Here is a 20,792-nt window from a genome sequence, read left to right on the forward strand (position 1 = left end):
GGATGTGACGAGGGACACCGGTGCAGGCGCATTGACTCCTGGGATTGATGACTCTCATCTACCAGGAGTCAATGCAAAGGAGGAAGTGACATTGGGGGCCGCGGCCCCGTAAGGAGGAAGTGGAAGGAAGGGAAGTTCATTTTCATTAAAAACAAGGTAAGTGAAACAAAAAATAATAATAATTATCCAATTCTTTTTCAGGATATTTTATTGTCATTGATGGTGTAAAGTGTAAAAATAGGGTGGAACTCCGCTTTAACTGTTTGCTCTGTAAATCGCCTGTGATTGGCTAGTTTATTTGCTTGTAACCGTCCTGTTACTTTTCATTATGTCACCGGCGCATGTGCACGTTTGGGTCTTTTTACGGCATGCTCATCGTGCCGTAAGTCCTTTGATGACATGCTCCGTTATCTCGTTTGTCCACGCCACAGCTCAGAGAAATCGCAAGATTTAATTTTCATTCACAAAACAGACGAGCTTGCTAAAGGATTACGGCGCATGCGCGAGATTGTGGGCCGGGAGAAGAAGAAAGGGTGGAAGACCCGTAAAGGAGGAGCGTCAAAAAAAAAAAACGAATAAAAGAAAGTAAGAATCATGCCATGGGGCTTCTTTTTACTGCGCACTTGTTTTAAATGGTTTACTATACTTCCTTCTTTGAAATTTAAATTCGGAGGTTCAGAGTTTACTTCCGCTATATTGTAAAGACCAGGCCTTTTTCTGACACTTGTTGCTTACAAGTTAAAATCAGTATTTTTTGCTAGAAAATTACCTTGAACCCCCCAAACATTATATATTATTTTTAGCAGAGACCCTAGAGAATAAAATGGCGGTCGTTGCAATGTTTTATGTCACACTGTATTTGCACAGCGGTCTTTCAAAAGCAATTTTTGGGGAAAAAATACAATTCAATGAAAAAAAAAAAAAAAACTAAACAGCAAAGTTAGCCCAATTTTGTTTTATACTGTAAAAGATGATGTTACACCGAGAATCGTGATCTTTATTCTAAGCAAACAAATTGTGACTCTAATTTTTTAGAATCGTGCAGCTCTAATTTACAGGTATATGGTCTTGAGCGTAAACGTATTCCACTGGCCAGAATATTTAAGCAGGGCTTCCCCCAAAAGGGGAAGTTCTGCTTGTTTGCACCCTCCCCATTTGAGATTATTTTGGGGGGAGCAGATACCTAGTTTTGACAGAAGTTTGCCCCCCCCCCTTCCCCATCCATCTTCTGGGACATGTCACTGGTCCCAGAAGACCACGGGATCATTCACAAGGCGCAGCGTGGCTCGCGCATGCGCAGTACGTAACCGGCAACTTTTCTCTCTGTTCCCCTTACAAGAGATGCCAAGGCCTGCACCTGAAGCCGACTGAAGAATTGGCTTGGGTGTGAGGACATTGCAAGATCCCTGGACATGTAAGTGTCCTTATATTAAAAGTCAGCTACAGTATTTGTTGCTGCTGACCGTAAATTTTTTTGGGGGAGCCTGGAGCTTTTTTCTGGTCACTAGAATAAATTTAAACTCATATGTACACGTTTATAAGCTCATAATCTCTTCTCCGAACGCATCTTTGGTGCGCTTTTTTTATGCCCCTAAAAAAAACTGCTGTTAAAATGCATGGCCACATAGGCCGACATAGAACAGTGTTTAAGTGCCGGTCCACATTTCTGCGATCACAGAGATCGCATGTAATTCGGAGCGCACTGCTCCTAAAATTACCGTATTTTTCGGCGTATAACACGCACTTTTTCCTCCTAAAAATGGAGGAAAAAGTAGCTGTGCGTGTTATACGCCGATATAAAAAAAAAATGTCCAGAAAGCAGCGCCGAAAGGTAGAAGGGGCGGGCAGCGCCGAGAGGTAGAAGGGGGCGGGCTGCACCGATGAGAAGGAAGGACGGGCTGTCATCGGAAGTCCCGCCTCCTATGCCGACGTCAATCATAGGCGCCGGGACTTCAGATGAGAGTGCATCCTTCCTTCTCCTCTGCGCCACCCGCCCCCTTCTACCTCTCGCCGCTGCTTTCTGAAGATTTTTAAAAGTGATGTGTATAGTGGCGCTGGCGAGGCTGCAATTATGGGCCCTGGCGAGGCTGCAATTATGGGCACTGGCGAAGGCTGCATGTATGGGGACTGGCGAAGGCTGCATGTATGGGCACTGGCAAAGGCTGCATGTATGGGCACTGGCGAAGGTGAGGCTGCAATTATGGGCACTGGCGAGGCTGCAATTATGGGCACTGGTGAAGGCTGCATGTATGGGCACTGGCGCTGGTGAGGCTGCATTTATGGGCACTGGCGAAGCCTGCATGTATGGGCACTGGCACTGGTGAGGCTGCAATTATGGGGACTGGCGCTGGCGAGGCTGCATGTATGGGAACTGCGCTGGCGAGGCTGCATGTATGGGCATTGGTGCTGGCGAGGCTGCAATTATGGGCACTGGCGCGGCTGCAATTATGGGCACTGGCGAGGCTGCATGTACGGGCACTGGCGAGGCTGCATGTATGGGCACTGGCAAGGCTGCATGTATGGGTACTGCAGTGACGAGGCTGCATGTATGGGCACTGCACTGGCGAGGCTGCATTTAAGGACACTGCGCTGATAAAGCTGCATTTGTGGGCACTGGTAAGACTACATTTAATTTAAAAAAAATGTTCTGAATTCAAAGCTGTTTATTTTAAATTTCAGCTTTTTTCCTGAAATTTCTGCCCTAAAATTTAGGTGCGTGTTATACGCCGATAAATACGGTTAATGCGATCTCTGTTTGTATGGCTGAATTCGCACCGCAATCGCACCCAACTCGCACAGGACCCTTTTTTTGGTCCGCAGCAGAATCGGCTCACACTAGTGCGATCCGATTCTGTGCGAACTTACAGATCGCACTGCGATATGCGATCTGATCTGGGGGTGTCGTTAACTTCTAATTGACACACCCAGCTTCGCAGCGTTCCCGCATCGCAGAAATGTGAACCGGCACTTAAGGCCCATGTGCACGAGGCCTTAACACGTAAGTTTGTATCAATGAAGGAGCAAAGTGCAGAGCTGTGGGTGATGTCTATCTCAAGAGAAACAACACTCATTGGCTGGATTGATTTTCTCTCAAGTTCGGCAAAGCTTGCGGGGGGTCTGCAAATATGGGTTCACTCCTCTCCTCAGTTCATACATGGCCAGATCCAGCAAATGACTTAATCATTGCTCTGACACTTCTAGTATATGTAATGCCTCACCTTGTAAAACAGCCCATTCAGTTTAAAATACAAATGAAGGCAAAACATTTGTGTATACATAAAAAAAAATGCTAAACACCTTTTTTTACATTTTTTTATAAGTGATTACATAATTTCTGTTCTCAGTTGCTTAAGGCGTTTTTTACCGCGATTTTACCGCGATTTACAGGCGTTTTTAAAGGCGTTTTTAGATTGAATAGAGACCAATGGAAAACGCCTGTAATTTTGTACTTTTTTGAGCTTTGGGCGTTTTGCTCACAGCGTCAAAACGAACAGGGGCCATTGAAATGAATAGGATTTGTCTTGTTGGGCATTTTGAGAGCTGATCCTAGAGCAGAAATACTCCCCAAAACCCCCCCCCCCAAACGCCTACATGTGAACGGAGCCTAAAGAAGAACTCCCCTGCATGGGTTAACTGCACTTTTTTGTCTAGGGGTGAGAGGTAAGCAGAGATATACTTTCCTAATCCGTCAATAAATAGAATATAGTCATTGTGAACCACAGAACGGTGCCGCGTTTACGTTCACATGTTAGGCTACGTTCACATGTTAGCGTAACAAAATCGCAGGTCGCATGACGCCCCAAAGAAGCTCTTGTACCTTTTTTGGGCGTCATGGGACCCACGATTTTGTTTGCGTGATGTTACTGCGATTCGGCAGGCTGAAATCACGGAAACATCGCACAGCGTTTGGGGTGCCATTGCAAATCAACGGCAACGCACAGGCGTCCCGTGATTTGCAATGATTTCCGGATCGCGGGCAGAACCGCAGTGATTCTGCCCGCGGTCTGCTACGCTAACATGTGAACGTAGCCTTACTGGCACCAAAGGAATAATAGATAATATGTAAGTAAAAGCAATTTTTAATAATACAAAATTTATAAAAGCACTAATACATGAAATGTATAGAAGCATGTACAATGTAATACAGGGAAAAAGACATGGAAAAACCAAGAATAGCACCAAATGATACAATGGGTTGACAACAATCACCCAACGCGTTTCAAGGCTGAAGAGCTCCTTCCTCAGGGGTATCAACCAATATCAAGAAGTGATGTATAAGCAGAATCCATGTCATAATAAAAACAAGACAAAGACAGATACCACGGTCCCAGAGGAGTATGTCAATACATTCTGCCCATCGATTTTATATAAACGTAGCTGAAGTATACGGATAACATGTAAAATTGCCAGCCGGATCGTCCTAAATGCTGGGGTCAAAAGGGGAGCGTAGATCCAGGAAATGAAATCCACAATCAAGAGGCAGTCTGAATGGGCAGCAGGGAGCCTGCTCATAATCCATCAATCCTCCAAGCGCAAGACCGGTCCCTGCTAACTCCTGCCCCCCGCATGATATCGGTCCTGTAAAAACCAAAACTGTACAGCACCCCACTCCTGCGCTCAGAACCTGGTCCTCAGGCTGCCACAATCCCGGAACTCGTGCTAGTACTTGGCATCCATTATGGCTAGGCCTTGCTGCCCCTTACGACCAGGGCGGTCGACCAAACACTGTAGATACAAAACAAAGAAAGGGCGCACCAGCCTAGTGCATGAACTGTTCCTGACGTCATCACGCCCATAGACCAGCTCTGGACGCGAGGACGGCAGGAACAGTCCACCGCTGGATGTGGGAGAGTGCTGTTTTCCGGAGGATTGAAGGATTGAGTAAGTATAGCCTTTCTGCGTGCCCCTGGACAAAACGAGCAGTTAACCCATAACATGCAGGCAGGCAGATCGCTGACATTAATAGTAAAAAATATTTAGAAAAATAAAACGTCACAAAATCTATCCCAAAGTTTGTAGACGCTATAATTTTTGCGCAAACCAATCAATATACGCTTTTTGGTATTTTTTTTTTTACCAAATATATGTAGCAGAAAATATATTGGCCCTAATTTTATAATTTTTATAATAGATTTTTTACATTTTTTTATTGGATATGTTTTATAGCAGAAAGTAAAAAATATTTTTTTTTTTTCAAAATTGGTCTTTTTTTGTTTATAGCGCAAAAAATAAAAACCGCAAAAGTGATCAAATACCACCAAAAGAAAGCTCTGAATGTGGGAAAAAGGGACATCAATTTTATTTGGGTACAGCGCCGCATGATCGCGCAATTGTTGAAGCGGCGAAGTGTCGTATCGCAAAAATTGTCCTGGTCAGAAAGGGGGTAAAACCGTCCGGAGCTGAAATAGTTAAGCAACCAAGTTACATAGTTAGTCAGGTTAAAAAAAGACACAAGTCCATCTGGCTCAACCAATAAAAAAAAAAAAAAAAACAGTAAAGAAAACCCAACCATACAATCCCATATACACAATCCTACACCCGCAGTTGGTCCAGAGGAAGGCGAAACCCCCCCAGCAAAGCATGATCCAATTTGCTACAGAAGGGGAAAAAATTCCTTCCTGATCCCCCAAGAGGCAATCAGATATTCCCTGGATCAACTTTGCCTATAAATATTAGTATCCAGTTATATTATGTACACCTAGGAAAGAATCCAGACCTTTTTTAAGCAATCTAGTGAGCTGGCCAGAACCACCTCTGGAGGGAGTCTATTCCACATTTTCACAGCTCTTACAGTGAAGAAACCTTTCCCTATTTGGAGACAAAAACTCTTTTCCTCTACCCGTAAAGAGTGCCCCCTTGTCCTCTGTGATGACCTTAAAGTGAATAACTCACCTCCAAGTTCACTATATGGACCCCTTATGTATTTATACATGTTGATCATATCCCCCCTTAATCTCCTCTTCTCAAGAGAGAATAAATTCAGTTCCTCTAATCTTTTCTCATAGCTGAGCTCCTCCATGCCTCTTATCAGTTTGGTTGCCCTTCTCTGCACTTTCTCCATTTCCCCGATATCCTTTTTAAGAACTGGTGCCCAAAACTGAACTGCAAGTGAAGGATCCGTAAAGTGAACAGTGAAGGATCAGTAAAAGACGCACTAAGTGAAGGATCAGTAAAGTGAACAGTGAAGGATCAGTAAAAGACGCACTATGTGAAGGATCAGTAAAGTGAACAGTGAATGATCAGTAAAAGACGCACTGAGTGAAGGATCAGTAAAGTGAACAGTGACTGATCAGTAAAAGACGCACTAAGTGAAGGATCAGTAAAGTGAACAGTGACTGATCAGTAAAAGACGCACTAAGTGAAGGATCAGTAAAGTGAACAGTGACTGATCAGTAAAAGACGCACTAAGTGAAGGATCCGTAAAGTGAACAGTGAAGGAACAGTAAAAGACGCACTAAGTGAAGGATCAGTAAAGTGAACGGTGAAGGATCAGTAAAAGACGCACTAAGTGAAGGATCCGTAAAGTGAACAGTGAAGGATCAGTAAAAGACGCACTAAGTGAAAGATCAGTAAAGTGAACAGTGAAGCATCAGTAAAAGACGCACTAAGTGAAGGATCAGTAAATTGAACAGTGAAGGATCAGTAAAAGATGCACTAAGTGAAGGATCAGTAAAGTGAACAGTGAAGGATCAGTAAAAGACGCACTAAGTGAAGGATCAGTAAAAGACGCACTAAGTGAAGGATCAGTAAAGTGAACAGTGAAGGATCAGTAAAAGACGCACTAAGTGAAGGATCCGTAAAGTGAACAGTGAAGGATCAGTAAAAGACGCACTAAGTGAAAGATCAGTAAAGTGAACAGTGAAGCATCAGTAAAAGACGCACTAAGTGAAGGATCAGTAAAGTGAACGGTGAAGGATCAGTAAAAGACGCACTAAGTGAAGGATCCGTAAAGTGAACAGTGAAGGATCAGTAAAAGACGCACTAAGTGAAAGATCAGTAAAGTGAACAGTGAAGCATCAGTAAAAGACGCACTAAGTGAAGGATCAGTAAATTGAACAGTGAAGGATCAGTAAAAGATGCACTAAGTGAAGGATCAGTAAAGTGAACAGTGAAGGATCAGTAAAAGACGCACTAAGTGAAGGATCAGTAAAAGACGCACTAAGTGAAGGATCAGTAAAGTGAACAGTGAAGGATCAGTAAAAGACGCACTAAGTGAAGGATCCGTAAAGTGAACAGTGAAGGATCAGTAAAGTGAACAGTGAATGATCAGTAAAAGACGCACTAAGTGAAGGATCAGTAAAGTGAACAGTGAAGGATCAGTAAAGTGAACAGTGAATGATCAGTAAAAGACGCACTAAGTGAAGGATCAGTAAAGTGAACAGTGAAGGATCAGTAAAAGACGCACTAAGTGAAGGATCAGTAAAAGACGCACTAAGTGAAGGATCAGTAAAGTGAACAGTGAAGGATCAGTAAAAGACGCACTAAGTGAAGGATCCGTAAAGTGAACAGTGAAGGATCAGTAAAAGACGCACTAAGTGAAGGATCAGTAAAGTGAACAGTGAAGGATCAGTAAAGTGAACAGTGAATGATCAGTAAAAGACGCACTAAGTGAAGGATCAGTAAAGTGAACAGTGAAGGATCAGTAAAGTGAACAGTGAATGATCAGTAAAAGACGCACTAAGTGAAGGATCAGTAAAGTGAACAGTGAAGGATCAGTAAAAGACGCACTAAGTGAAGGATCAGTAAAGTGAACAGTGAAGGATCAGTAAAAGACGCACTAAGTGAAGGATCAGTAAAGTGAACAGTGAATGATCAGTGAAAGACGCACTAAGTGAAGGATCAGTAAAGTGAACAGTGAAGGATCATTAAAAGACGCACTAAGTGAAGGATCAGTAAAGTGAACAGTGAAGGATCAGTAAAAGACGCACTAAGTGAAGGATCAGTAAAGTGAACAGTGAAGGATCAGTAAAAGACGCACTAAGTGAAGGATCAGTAAAGTGAACAGTGAAGGATCAGCAAAAGACGCACTAGCCTACGCAGGATAGTGTGAACGGCTCAAGCCCTTAATAACAATAAATCAGAAAATGATAAAAAAAATAAAATTAACCAAAAATCGTTTTGAAGCGGTCTTTAGCAGCCATGGTTGCAGAGAAATAAACGTACACAAGTATGCATGTATTAGAGCATTCCTCTGCTGACCTACACTGCCACTAACTACAGCAGAACGCCGGACACTTTTCACAAACAGCGATGAACATTTTTCAGGCCAGGGTCCCTTTAAATCCAGTAACGCTGCAGTAAATCAGTCATCTGCCACAATACTACCATTACATTTAACCCTTTCCTCCCTCCCCCTCTTATATATACAATACGCCACTCCCGCCCTGGGAAAATATTTCAAATAATCAGGAATGTTTAGATTGAAGCCAGCAGCTGCTACGGAGCATATTATATACAAGGAGAAGCGTAAACCAAAAATGACAGCATGGTAGTGATGGCGGCTCAGCACCGTCCAATCATATTCTTCTTATTAAAGGGAAAGTACGGCGTGTGTGTTATTACCATTTCACAGAACTTCTCGTTTCTACATTATATTTAATGTTATATCATATACACTGATCAGCCATAACTTTATGACTACTGACAAGTAAAGTGAATATCGTTGGTTATCTCATTACAATGGCATCTGAAAGTCGGTGGGATATATCAGACAGCAAGGAAACATGTTGTCCCTGAAGTTGATGTGTTTAAAGTAGAAAAATGGGTATCGCAGTTTGTTATGTATGGAGTGTGTAGCCAAAGACCAGTCAGGGTGCCCATGCTGACCCTTGTCCACAGGCAAAAGCTCCTACAATGGGCATGTGGGCATCAGAACTGGACCACAGAGGAAGAAGGTGGCCTGGTCTTTTTCACATTTTAATTACATCATGTGGCTGGCCAGGTGCGTGTGCTTCACTTACCTGGGGAAGAGATGGCACCAGGATGCACTATGAGAAGAAAACAAGCCAGCGAAAACAGTGTGGTACTTTGGGCAATGTTCAGCTGGGCTCTTGCCATTCATGTGTATGCTACCTGACATGTACCACCTACCTAAACATTGATGCTGATCAAGTACACCCCTTCATGGAAATGGTAGTTCCTGATGGCAGTGGCTTCCTTTAGCAGGATAATGCACCCTGCAAAAATGGTTGGAGGAACACAAGAAGATTAAGATATTGACTTGGCCTCCAAATTATTCAGATCTCAATCCAATCCAGCATCTGTGGGATGTGCTGAAAAAACAAGCCTGATCCATTTAGGGCCCACCTTACACTTTACAGGTCTTAAAAGGTTCTGCTACTGATGACTTGGTGGCAGACACCACAGCATACCATCGGAGGTCTAGTGGTGTCCACGCCTTGATGGGTCAGGGCTGTTTTGGTAGGAAAAGGGGGACCTACTCAATATTAGGTGGGTGGTCATAAGGCTATTGCTGATCTGTGTATATACCTTAGTAGATCCTTCTTCTGACAGACTATATCAACCTGTGGGCTGCACCCACCAGTTTCATTAAATGAACTGGCACCAGCAGCAAAGATGGCACCACATTGCATTCACCTTATGTCACCAAGAAGAGAAGATACATCTCCAGGTCTTATGAATGGAGCTACTGGTAACGAGGAAGAATCAGAAGCAGGCTTCGTGTGAATTGGAAGACCAGTGTGTGAAAAGGACTCCTTCCTTACGCAGGCTAATTGAATGCGAAGAGCAAACTATGGCAATGGTGGGGCAAAAAACAAAAGGGAAGATAGCCGCGCTTGATAGACAAAGAGAAGAGGCTGCTCATACAAAGGTGTTATCAAACCAGGAAAGAATAGTAGAAAAAGTACAGCGCCAAACATTGGATTTACATCAATACATCAGTACATCAATTTGCATCAATACACCAGTGAATGGAAAGACTAGTAAAAGTCCATATAGAGTCCGTGAAACCAGGTGCTGAGGGTCAGAAATTAAATGAAATGAAGATTCCAACATCGTAGTGAAGGCCCAAATCCTGGAAGAACCCTGTGCTCAAGAGTAGTAATTCCCTTACCAGAACATTAGACTCCCAATTAAGGAAGGTCAAATGGGCATAGATTACAAACACCGTCAAACCGTATAGGGTCCACTCAGAAATTGGCATCAGGTTCCTCACGGCAATCTCATCATGGATAACGTGTCCTCATGCATTCATGCTCCATGTAAGATGGATAGATATACCCTCAAAAAACAAATGGGGCTCCAATAGTGAAGTATGCACATTTTATTCAAAGAAATATGGATAAAAAAACTCACATGGCATTTGCTTGATGCAAGGCATGAATACATGTAGGCTGTGGCTGGAGGCGTGACTGCATATGGGCTGGCTTGCCTAATGGTGGGGCAAAGCTGACAACAGATGCAAAAATTACACTCCACAAATCAACAGCCAAGGGTCATATAGCCATAGCAGATCCTGTGACTTCTATGGGACCCTGAACTAATATTCTAAACCACTAGAGCAGTGATGGTCAACTTACAAGCTTTAGGGGACCTCAACTGCAGTTCTTAAAACTGTGCTGGGTCTTACATAATATTCAGTATATATTTTAAGTATTTATATTCTCAAAGGCTGTAGACATGCTATGGTTGGGGACATGTTACAGAAGGCAGAGAGAGATTTTTGCCATTAAAGGCAAATTACAGTTCAATGCTCTGATGAAAGACTACTGAAGTCCGAGCTCAAGCACCAAAGGGCCACCGGTTGCCGCTGGGTCTCAGGTTGGGCTGTTGGGCCTCAGGCACTACAGAACATGCTTTCGATGAGGAAATCAGAGAGATAAGGGCATCTTCATGGAATTGCCATATTATCTCATCACTCATAGTTATGGTCCAAAAGTGATCTTCCCCAAAAGTGATCTACTCATACTAATCTCCCCTTTATTGTCTAGTTCCCCCTTTCTTCTGCTGATGTTAAAAGAAATAGCCCAGTGGAAGCTCCATGTTGGTCTAGTCAGAGCTTACACAGGGCTAAGAACTCTCTCTCTGCTACATGTGACATTTCTTGAGCCTGATGATTAGCAGCCGAAAGTTGATCCTGAGAGTCACATCCTCGACCATACCTAGGCGTACCAGGTTGTCCAGGAGGAATAGTACCCATTACACAATTACTGCTCTGAAGACTGCTGGTTTGTAAGACAAGAGCTGACCCTTGCTGAACAACTATGGAGCTAGAACCAACATGTGGATAAGCCAACTACAGAAAGCCTTGGATGACAGTGCTCTAGCAGTACACTTAATCTGGGTATACAGTCACTAGTAGAAAAGTCTTATGAAAATTCTTAGGAAATTTGGTATGAAAATTCTGGTTCAGATTTTGGAATGGAATGAACAAAAACCACATACACGGATAGAAATTTGGACATTTGAGAAAAGTTTTTAATCCTGCTCCTTCAAATTTTCTCATTGCTGCGGTAAAAAACGAACATCGATTTGACCTCCCTAATGTTTAGAAAAATGAACGAATGTTCCTACAATGTTCTTACAAGGAGAAAAGTTGACGGAAATTCTATTAGGGTATACCCAGCTTAAAGACATAGACATACATAGATCAAAATTAAGCCGGTTCAGCAAGTACTGGCCGAATTTAGATCCATATATGGGCAGGCTGGTTGTACCCAAACCATAGTGTGTTGGGCCACTCCAGTGCCACATGCTTATAGTGTTTAACATCAAAATTGCAAATAAAATAGTACTCTTGTTTGTAAAGTCAGACTATTTTTGTTTAAAACAATTTTTATTATTAAAGTGGTTGTAAAGCCTTAAAGTTTTTCACCTTATTGCATTCTATGCATTAAGGTGAAAAACCATCTGTGCTGCAGCTTCCCCCTAGATCCCTTTATATTACCTGAGCCCAATCCGATCCAGCAATGTGCACAGGGCACAGCGACTCCAGCTGCTGTTACTCTCCTCATTGGACAGATTGATAGCAGCAAGAGCCATTGGCTACTACTGCTGTCAATCAAAAGCTGTGAGACGGGAGCCAGGCCAAGTTCCACTGTCTGGCAATGGACACAGCAGTGGGACTCGGGAGCAAGCCTGCAGAGGTGCCCCCAGGGGAAGAGCCTTGCAATGGGGGCACCTGATGAAGAGGAGGGGCCTGAAGAACCAGCGGGGAATTAAGAAGAAGAGGATCCCAGGCTGCTCTGTGCAAAACCATTGCACAGAGCAGGTATATACAGGCATGTTTGTTATTATTTTTATTTTTTTAAACACATATTTACAAACACTTTGACCCCTTTCACACGGCTTTCTGAACAGGTCCACCTGTCAGTTTTTTCAGGCGGACCTGATCGGTTGCTCCATGTACCTCAATGGAGCAGCTGATGTCAGCGGTGACATGTCTGCTGACACCCGCTGCTATCCGGTCCGATCCTGTCCCTGAAATCCAGACGGATGAAAACCCTATTTTCCATCCGTCTGGAGGATCGGATCGCATGAAAATGGACAGGCGGTCTGTTTTCATCCAATCTCCCATAGAGGAGAGCGGGGATCTGACAGGTCTGTCTCTGCAAAGTAAGCGGTGACAGAGCTGTCATCCGCCTGCCTAGGGGGGATCGGCAGATCGATCCCCGCTGAGCAAAACGGAGTCTGCCAGGCGCAAAGCCCGTGTGAAAGGACCCTTTAAGTATTTTAAAGAAGTACAAAAGCCAACTAGAAAGCATGTGGCAGAAAAAGTTGCATATCAGTCTCTAGATACATTCAAGCTTACAAAAGTAGAGTAATGGGCCATACACACTATTCAATTGTCTTTAGATTTTTTCCTTTAGATTTACCAAAACCATATAATATGAGGTCAAATCTAAACACTGTTAATTTGCATGCAATCAGGCAGGCCCTTTCACTACATTGCTGAAGGTAAATCTAAAGGAAATCTAACAACAAAAATTGTATAGTGTGTATCCAGCTTAAGGTCTGACTCTTTTATTTGCGATTTTCATTGTACCCAAGTCAATCCATTTATCAACTTGGGTACAACCAACCTGTCAAATGTTCTGGATGCGAGTACTGCAGCAAAACACAATAGCGCTGTGTTGATGGGGGAATCAAGCAATTTTCTTTTTTTCTATCAGTGATGGAAGAAAAGAAAATCAAATCATCTATAGGCTGCATTACACTCAGACTGAGGAGCAGTAAACACAACTGCTGAGCTAAAACCAACTTCAGGGTAAGCTGTTAACACATAGGGGTGGATTTACTAAAGGCAAATTGACTGTGCACTTTGCAAAGTGCAGTTGCTCTCTGCAAAAGCAGTTGCTCCAGAGCTTAGTAAATGAGCAGAAGCGCTGTTGACTTTCATCATCCAATCACGTGCAAGCAAAAATGCTGCTTTATTATTTTACTTGCATGTGATTGGGTATTCTTTGCAAAGTGAAGCTTTACCTCATTTACTAAGCTCTGGAGCAACTGCACTTGCAGAGTGCAACTACACTTTACAAAATGCACAGTCTAATAGTAAATCAAACACCTTTTGTCTTGTTCTGGCAACAGGCTTGCTCTGATAGTGAGGAGAACAGTGAAGCACAATCTCCGTACAAAACTACAAAGCAGCATTTGTAATAACCGCTTCCCCCACGAGCATATAGAAAAAACAAAAATGCAGTGATAACATTTTATACCGGACACATCTGCATAATTATATGAATGAATAGCCCCAGTAGCAAAGATGGCACCATGTGGCACACATCTCACGTTGAATTTTTTATGCATCGGTCGCTCTCTCTGTAATATATATATACATATACTGTAAATACATCTATGTGCTCATACATGCATGTACAGGTCAAATATTTACACAATAAAAGATGAAGGGTTACATTTTTTATAATACCAAGTTCTGTATGAGTGATCAGAGTCGCTTTAAATCCAGTGAGGCATTTATTACTAAGAAGTGATGCCGGTATGGCTTTCAGCGAAATTACTAAAAATAGATCCATGTGATCGTTCCCCTGCCAGGTTCATACATAGCTCTCCTGTCCCAGAAATCAACTTACTCTAGAAAACTGATCCGTCTGGAAGATTCATTAAGCAGCATCCATATTTAAAGGTCTCAGCGATGGTGTCCCTCTCTCTTCTCTCCACCACCAGGCCCGTACCTCAACAGAAGAACGTCTTACGATGACTTGGAACATGTGCTGTCCCTTTAAGAGGAGACAAGTTCACTTATAGAGTCAAACAAAGTCACTTCCGTGTCTCTCTCTCTCCTCCTCTCTCTCTTTCTCTCTCGCTAACAAGGTTGAGGAAGTAGAGAGGCTCTTGAGGACAGAACCTTCTAGGACAAAAGTGAGCCGAGGACTTGGCAGCCCGACATACGGCGGCGGATTCAGCGCGATAACAAGTTTATTGCAGAAAGTCCCGGGACTCCCAGGCAATCTCAATAGACTTAACAAGTGATGGCGAATTTCCCCCCAATCGGGAAACATACAGCAAAAAAAACCCGGACAGAAGGTCTAATCCAGGGTTTCTCAACTAGGGTTCCTCCAGAGGTTCCTGGGGGTTCCTCGAGCAATTTCTTCCTTTTAGATAAGTTCTCACTGACACCATTGATCTTTTTAGCTATCTGTAAGGGGGTAATTCTTCCCACTGACCATCACACTAATGTATCATGAGTTGTAGATGAAGTATATTTTTGCAGGGGTTCCCTGAGACTGCAAAGTTATTTCAAGGGTTCCGCTGTATTGAAAAGGTTAAGAAAGGCTGCTCTAATGGCCGGAATACACGTCTAGAATATCGCCCGATCATTCGACCACCGACTTATGAAAAAGTGTTCGTTGGTCGAAAACGTTTCCAACATACACGGGCCGAATATCGCCCAACCGTTGACCGCCGACCGTCGAAACAGTGTTCAGCGTGATGATGTTCTACAGATTTCAAGTGAACGATCTTAACACCAATGTATAGAATATCGTTCATTCGCAAACGAGACAACAGAATTTTTCGTTTTTTTCAAACGGTATTTTCCGTTCACAATATCGATATCGGTCATTGATGGCTGGGCATTAACGAGTAGAATATCGGCCGATCGTTCGCTGAACGGAAATTTCGGCCGATTTTCTTATCGTGTATTCCGGCCATAATCCATCCACACTCCATCCAAAACTAAAAAAGACAAAAGTTTATTTACTAAAGGCAAATCCACTGTGCACTACAAGTGCAGTCACTGTAGATCTGGGTGGAAGATCTGGCGATTTCAATCATCCAATCATGTGCCAGCAAAAATGCTGTTTTTTTATTTTCCTTGCATGTCCTCCTCAGATCTACAGCACTTGTAGTGCACAGTGGATTTGCCCTTAGTAAATCAACCCCATTGTTTAAGCTGGGGTTCTACATTTTTTTTAACAGAATAGTTTTTATTCATCATTAGAAAATCATATACAAATACCAACATTTACCAATAAGGCTGGCCATACAGAATACAACTTTCTTGTACAATTTTCCTTTAAGGCTGGGTTCACATATATTCAGTGCGGGACACTGCATTGTATGAGCAGCCTCTAGCAGTCTCTCTCTATGAGCAGTCTCTTTGTATGAACAGTCTCTGCTGGTTCCGCTGTATAAGCAGCCTCTAGCAGTCTCTCTCTATGAGCAGTCTCTTTGTATGAACAGTCTCTGCTGGTTCCGCTGTATAAGCAGCCTCTAGCAGTCTCTCTCTATGAGCAGTCTCTTTGTATGAACAGTCTCTGCTGGTTCCCCTGTATAAGCAGCCTCTAGCAGTATCTCTTTATGAGCAGTCTCTGCTGGTCTCCCTGTATAAGCAGCCTCTAGCAGTCTCCATCTATGAGCAGTGTCTTTGTATGAACAGTCTCTGCTGGTCTCCCTGCACAAGCAGCCCTTAGCAGTCTCTCTCTATGAGTAGTCTCTGCTAGTCTCCCTGTATAAGCAGCCTCTAGCAGTCTCTCTCCATGAGCAGTCTCTTTATGTGAGCCATCTCTGCTGGTCTCCCTGAATAAGCAGCCTCCAGCAGTCTACCTATGAGCAGTGTCTTTGTATAAGCAATCTCTGCTGGTCTCCCTGTATAAGCAGCCTCTAGCAGTCTCTCTCTATGAGCAGTGTCTTTGTATGAGCTGTCTCTGCTGGCCTCCCTGTATAAGCAGCAGCTAGCAGTCTCTTTCTATGAGCCGTGTCTTTGTTTGAGCAATCTCTGCTGGTCTCCCTGTATAACCAGCCTCTAGCAGTCTATCTATGAGCAGTCTTTGCTGGTGTCCATGTATAAGCAGCCTCTAGCAGTCTTTTACTATGAGCAGCGTCTTTGTATGAACAGTCTCTGCTGGTCTCCCTGTATGAGCAGCCTCTAGCAGTCTCTATCTATGAGCAGTGTCTTTGTATGAACAGTCTCTGCTGGTCTCCCTGTATAAGCAGTCTCTAGCAGTATCTCTTTATGAGCAGTCTCTGCTGGTCCCCCTGTATAAGCAGTCTCTCTCTATGAGAAGTCTCTTTATATGAGCTGTCTCTGCTGGTCTCCCTGTATAAGCAGCCTCTAGCAGTCTCCATCTATGAGCAGTGTCTTTGTATGAACAGTCTCTGCTGGTCTCCCTGCACAAGCAGCCCTTAGCAGTCTCTCTCTATGAGCAGTCTCTGCTAGTCTCCCTGTATAAGCAGCCTCTAGCAGTCTCTCTCCATGAGCAGTCTCTTTATGTGAGCCATCTCTGCTGGTCTCCCTGAATAAGCAGCCTCTCTCTATGAGCAGTGTCTTTGTATAAGCAATCTCTGCTGGTCTCCCTGTATAAGCAGCCTCTAGCAGTCTCTCTCTATGAGCAGTGTCTTTGTATGAGCAGTCTCTGCTGGCCTCCCTGTATAAGCAGCAGCTAGCAGTCCCTTTCTATGAGCAGTGTCTTTGTTTAAGCATTCTCTGCTGGTCTCCCTGTATAACCAGCCTCTAGCAGTCTCTCTCTATAAGCTATCTCTTTATATAAGCTGTCTCTGCTGGTCTCCCTGTATAAGCAGCCTCTATCTATGAGCAGTCTCTGCTGGTGTCCATGTATAAGCAGCCTCTAGCAGTCTTTTACTATGAGCAGTGTCCTTGTATGAACAGTCTCTGCTGATCTCCCTGTATAAGCAGCATCTAGCAGTCTCTCTCTATGAGCAGTCCCTGTTGGTCTCCCTGTATAAGCAGCCCCTAGCAGTCTCTCTCTATGAGCAATCTCATTGTATGAGCAGTCTCTTCTGGTTCCCCTGTATAAGCAGCCTCTAGCAGTCTCTCTCTATGAGCAGTCACTGCTGGTCTCCCTGTATAAGCTGCTTATAGCAGTCTCTATCTATGAGCAGTCTCCTTGTATGAGCAGTCTCCGCTGGAGTCTTTGTATGAGCAGCTTCTAGCAGTCTATCTTTATGAGCAGTCTCTTTTTATGAGCAATCTATGCTGGTCTCCCTGTATAAGCAGCCTGTAGCAGTCTCTCTATGAGCAGTCTCTTTGTATGAGCAGCCTCTAGCAGTCTCTCTCTGTGAGCAGTCTCTTTGTATGACCAATCTCTGCTGGTCTTGTATGAGCAGCCGCTAGCAGTCTCTCTCTATTAGCAGTCTCTTTGTATGAGCAGTTTCTGTTGGTCTTGTATGAGCAGCCTCTAGCAGTCTCTATGAGCTGTCTCTTTGTATGAGCAGTTTCTGTTGGTCTTGTATGAGCAGCCTCTAGCAGTCTCTATGAGCTGTCTCTTTGTATGAGCAGTTTCTGTTGGTCTTGTATGAGCAGCCTCTAGCAGTCTCTATGAGCTGTCTCTTTGTATGAGCAGTTTCTGTTGGTCTTGTATGATCAGCCTCTAGAAGTCTCTCTATGAGCAGTCTCTTTGTATGAACAGTCTCTGCTGGTCTTGTATGAGCAGCCTCTAGCAGTCTCTCTCTATGAGCTCCCTCTTTGTATGAGTAGTCTCTGTTGATCTTGTATGAGCAGCCTTTAGCAGTCTCTATCTATGAGCAGTCTCTTTGTATGAGCAGTCTCTGCTGGTCTCCCTGTATAAGGAGCTTCTGTCAGTCTCTCTATATGAGCAGTTGCTGCTGTTCTCTTTGCATAAGCAGCCTCTACGATGTTGGTAGGCACCATACCACAATATGCAGCAACACACATTACATGCTTTAAGATGCCATTCATTTTGAATGCTCTATGTACTACAGCAACGCACCTGCAGTTTCCTTTCCCATTTGGGGGAGCTAGTTAGTCATTCCTGATATAATAAGGTGGGCACAGGGGGAGGGATCCTTTTTCCATCTGGGTTTATTCTGGCCTGGTTTACCAGGATTGTCCCAGGTTGAAGGCAGGGCTCTTTTCTAAATGCTAATGTCTTTATGGTAGGGATGGGGCTCCATTTGTCAGGCCAGAGGGGTGAGAAAAGCCTGCGGTGCTCGTGCCCCTGAGAGGGCAGTCCAGGGGAAGGAAAGAACCTTTTTATCCAGATCGTATGACTTTGAGGAACTACTTGTCTTGTACCAGAGATGTCCACGGGTCCGGGAACCAGCGAAGACGTCCCCCCACACCAGATACGGGTGAGGGCGCACCTTAATGCTAAAGGAGCTTTGTCTGCGGGTCTGGAGAAGCCCGCACTCGACTTGCCAGACCAACTTCCCTTGGATCCATCAGAGGAAGCCCCGAAAAGGCTTCGATCCCTTGTCAGTCGATCCTGAGGGACAAAAAAAACTTCTTATGAGCCGAAAAGGAGAGCACACGTCTGCGACGAGGGTCCTTGCCCTTAGTAGCCTGTGGAGGAAAGGTACTCTTCCCCCCTATGAGAACCTTAATGATGTCATCCAAGGTAGCTCCAAACAGGCAATCTCCTTGAAAAGGAAGAACAGCCAGGGCTTTTTTTAGAAGTCTGGTCCACAGACCAGCATTTTATCCAAAGGACACACCGAAGGATCACTGCCGAAACAAAGAGCTGAGCCACTAGGGGAGTCGCATCCAAAGATGCAGCACAGATAAACTGCAGCCCCTGGACCAGCTGGTCCGTCAGCTCAGCAAAGGCAGGTGGGTGCTGTTTCCTCTCCAGGTCATGGAGTAAAAGCTTAGCCCACTCAGTCAGAGTTTTCAACTCCAGGGCAATGGTGAACAAGGGCCTCATTGCCAAGTCAGCCAGGGTGAACATATTGCGGGCCACAGCCTCCGCCTTTGTTGTCAGCCGGGTCCTCTTCAACTGGAATCATGGTTGCTTTGCTTAACCTGGAAACCGGAGGGTCCACCGCCGGTGGAACAAACCACTTTTTGAAAAGGGACTCTTCATAGGGGTAATGCCAAGCAAACTGCTTAGGGACCCCAAGGAGACGCTTGGGTCGTCCTCACTTCTTCGTGACAATTCTGTCGATTTAGGCAGAAAAAGAGGAACAACTTTTGCTGCTCTGGGTGGTTTGTGAGTGCCAAAGGGAACCTGCGCCCCTGTCACAGTCGCAGCTGTGTCCCTCATCTTTAGAGGATCACGAACAAATACAACCAGTGCATCCACTAGCGCCTTTTCGTGAGCGGTTGCAGATGTGGAGGAAGCATCCTCTTTATCTGAGTAGTCTTCATTAGCCACCAGGGGGACCCACAGATAAGTGTAAAAACACTGCCAAGGGACACCCCCATCGTGCTGGCAGCACCACCCGGTCGCCAGCTACTTTAGCATTGCTGTCATCCAAAAATAGACTGCCTCCACGGCGCCACCCTTTCTAAGGGAGGCGCCAAGCTGGCCGCATGGCCCAGTAGGCCGCGGCCTAAATTTTTGTGGAGGCCCAGCCGCAAGTGCACGGATCCCAGCCTCCAAGCGGAGGAAAAAGCAGATGCCAAAAGGAAGAACAGGGGCTTCATCTAACCTCGCTGGGGCCACCCCCCCAACTGAGGCGGCCGCATGGCCTAGTAGGCTGCAAGCTGCGGCCCAAATTGTCGCTTGAGTGCAAGCTAGAGCAGACCACACAGGGGCAGGAGATGCCCAAACGAAGGGTAATGGCTTCAGCTGGCTTCTGATGTAAAGGAGGGGCACCATAACGCTTATGCTGCCCGCAATGAAATTATACATTACAGCATTTTCTGTCTGTCTCTATATGGACAGCTTCTGGCTGTCTCTTTCCTTGAACAGGCAGTCTCTCTGCAATGGCAATCTCTGTAAAAGTGACCTGCCCCTGGACAGGCAGTGTCTTGATACCTCAGGCAGTGTCTTGATACCTCAGACAGTCTCTTGTAATGTGATTGTTCTCTTATTCCAATGGCAGTGGCAGGTGCTGAGCCTGTGAATGAGGTCAGGGTGGGCTCCCAGCCAGTATTAGGTATGGCTGTAGGGCACGGTTTACAGAACACACCCTGTGCCTCTACAATGTATCCTGATTGGAATTCTCCTATGAAGGCATCTACACACATTACAACCGATCGGAAGACGTCGCATTCCAATTGTTTTCTTTGATCTGCGGCAATGGGGGCATCACATTGAATAATGATTGTAACATCTGTAGCCAGCCAGAATGCCATAGGGGACAATCCTGTTTTATCACCCGGCATACATCAGAGTGTCCAGGCAGCAAGGTGTGACAAAGTGTCACCCAGACAGGAAGGAAGGGCCACATTTTTAATGGCAGCAAAATTCCAACTTATGTTCTAACCTCCACTCCGTCCAAAACCAAATAAAATGGTTTAGGTGCATTTGGGATGTAATATCACAGATGACTTGGATTTTCTGGAATGCAGGTTTCACACCTGGAATGTTCCCCTTCCTGGTTATATGTTGGGTGGGGTCTGTTTGCACAAATTCCCGACCCCTCTTGTGCTTAGTTCTCAGAAA

At 44.6% G+C, this 20,792-nt stretch overlaps 1 protein-coding gene across 3 annotated transcripts in view; it reads right to left on the minus strand.

The window, feature by feature from the left end:
• DNMT3A (DNA methyltransferase 3 alpha) overlaps nucleotides 1–20,792 on the minus strand; it is a 451,028-nt gene that overhangs the window by 394,355 nt on the left and 35,881 nt on the right. Inside the window, exon 1 of one of the 3 annotated variants that reach the window (XM_082251153.1) lies at nucleotides 14,055–14,151. The exons of the other annotated variants lie outside the window; for them this stretch is intronic. The gene's annotated coding sequence lies outside the window, so the exon portion shown is untranslated. Of the gene's footprint in view, nucleotides 1–14,054; nucleotides 14,152–20,792 lie in introns of those variants that run through there. 3 annotated transcript variants of the gene reach the window in all.

Source organism: Pelophylax lessonae, assembly GCF_965119305.1.
Source record: "Pelophylax lessonae genome assembly, chromosome: 3".
NCBI lineage: Eukaryota > Metazoa > Chordata > Amphibia > Anura > Ranidae > Pelophylax > Pelophylax lessonae.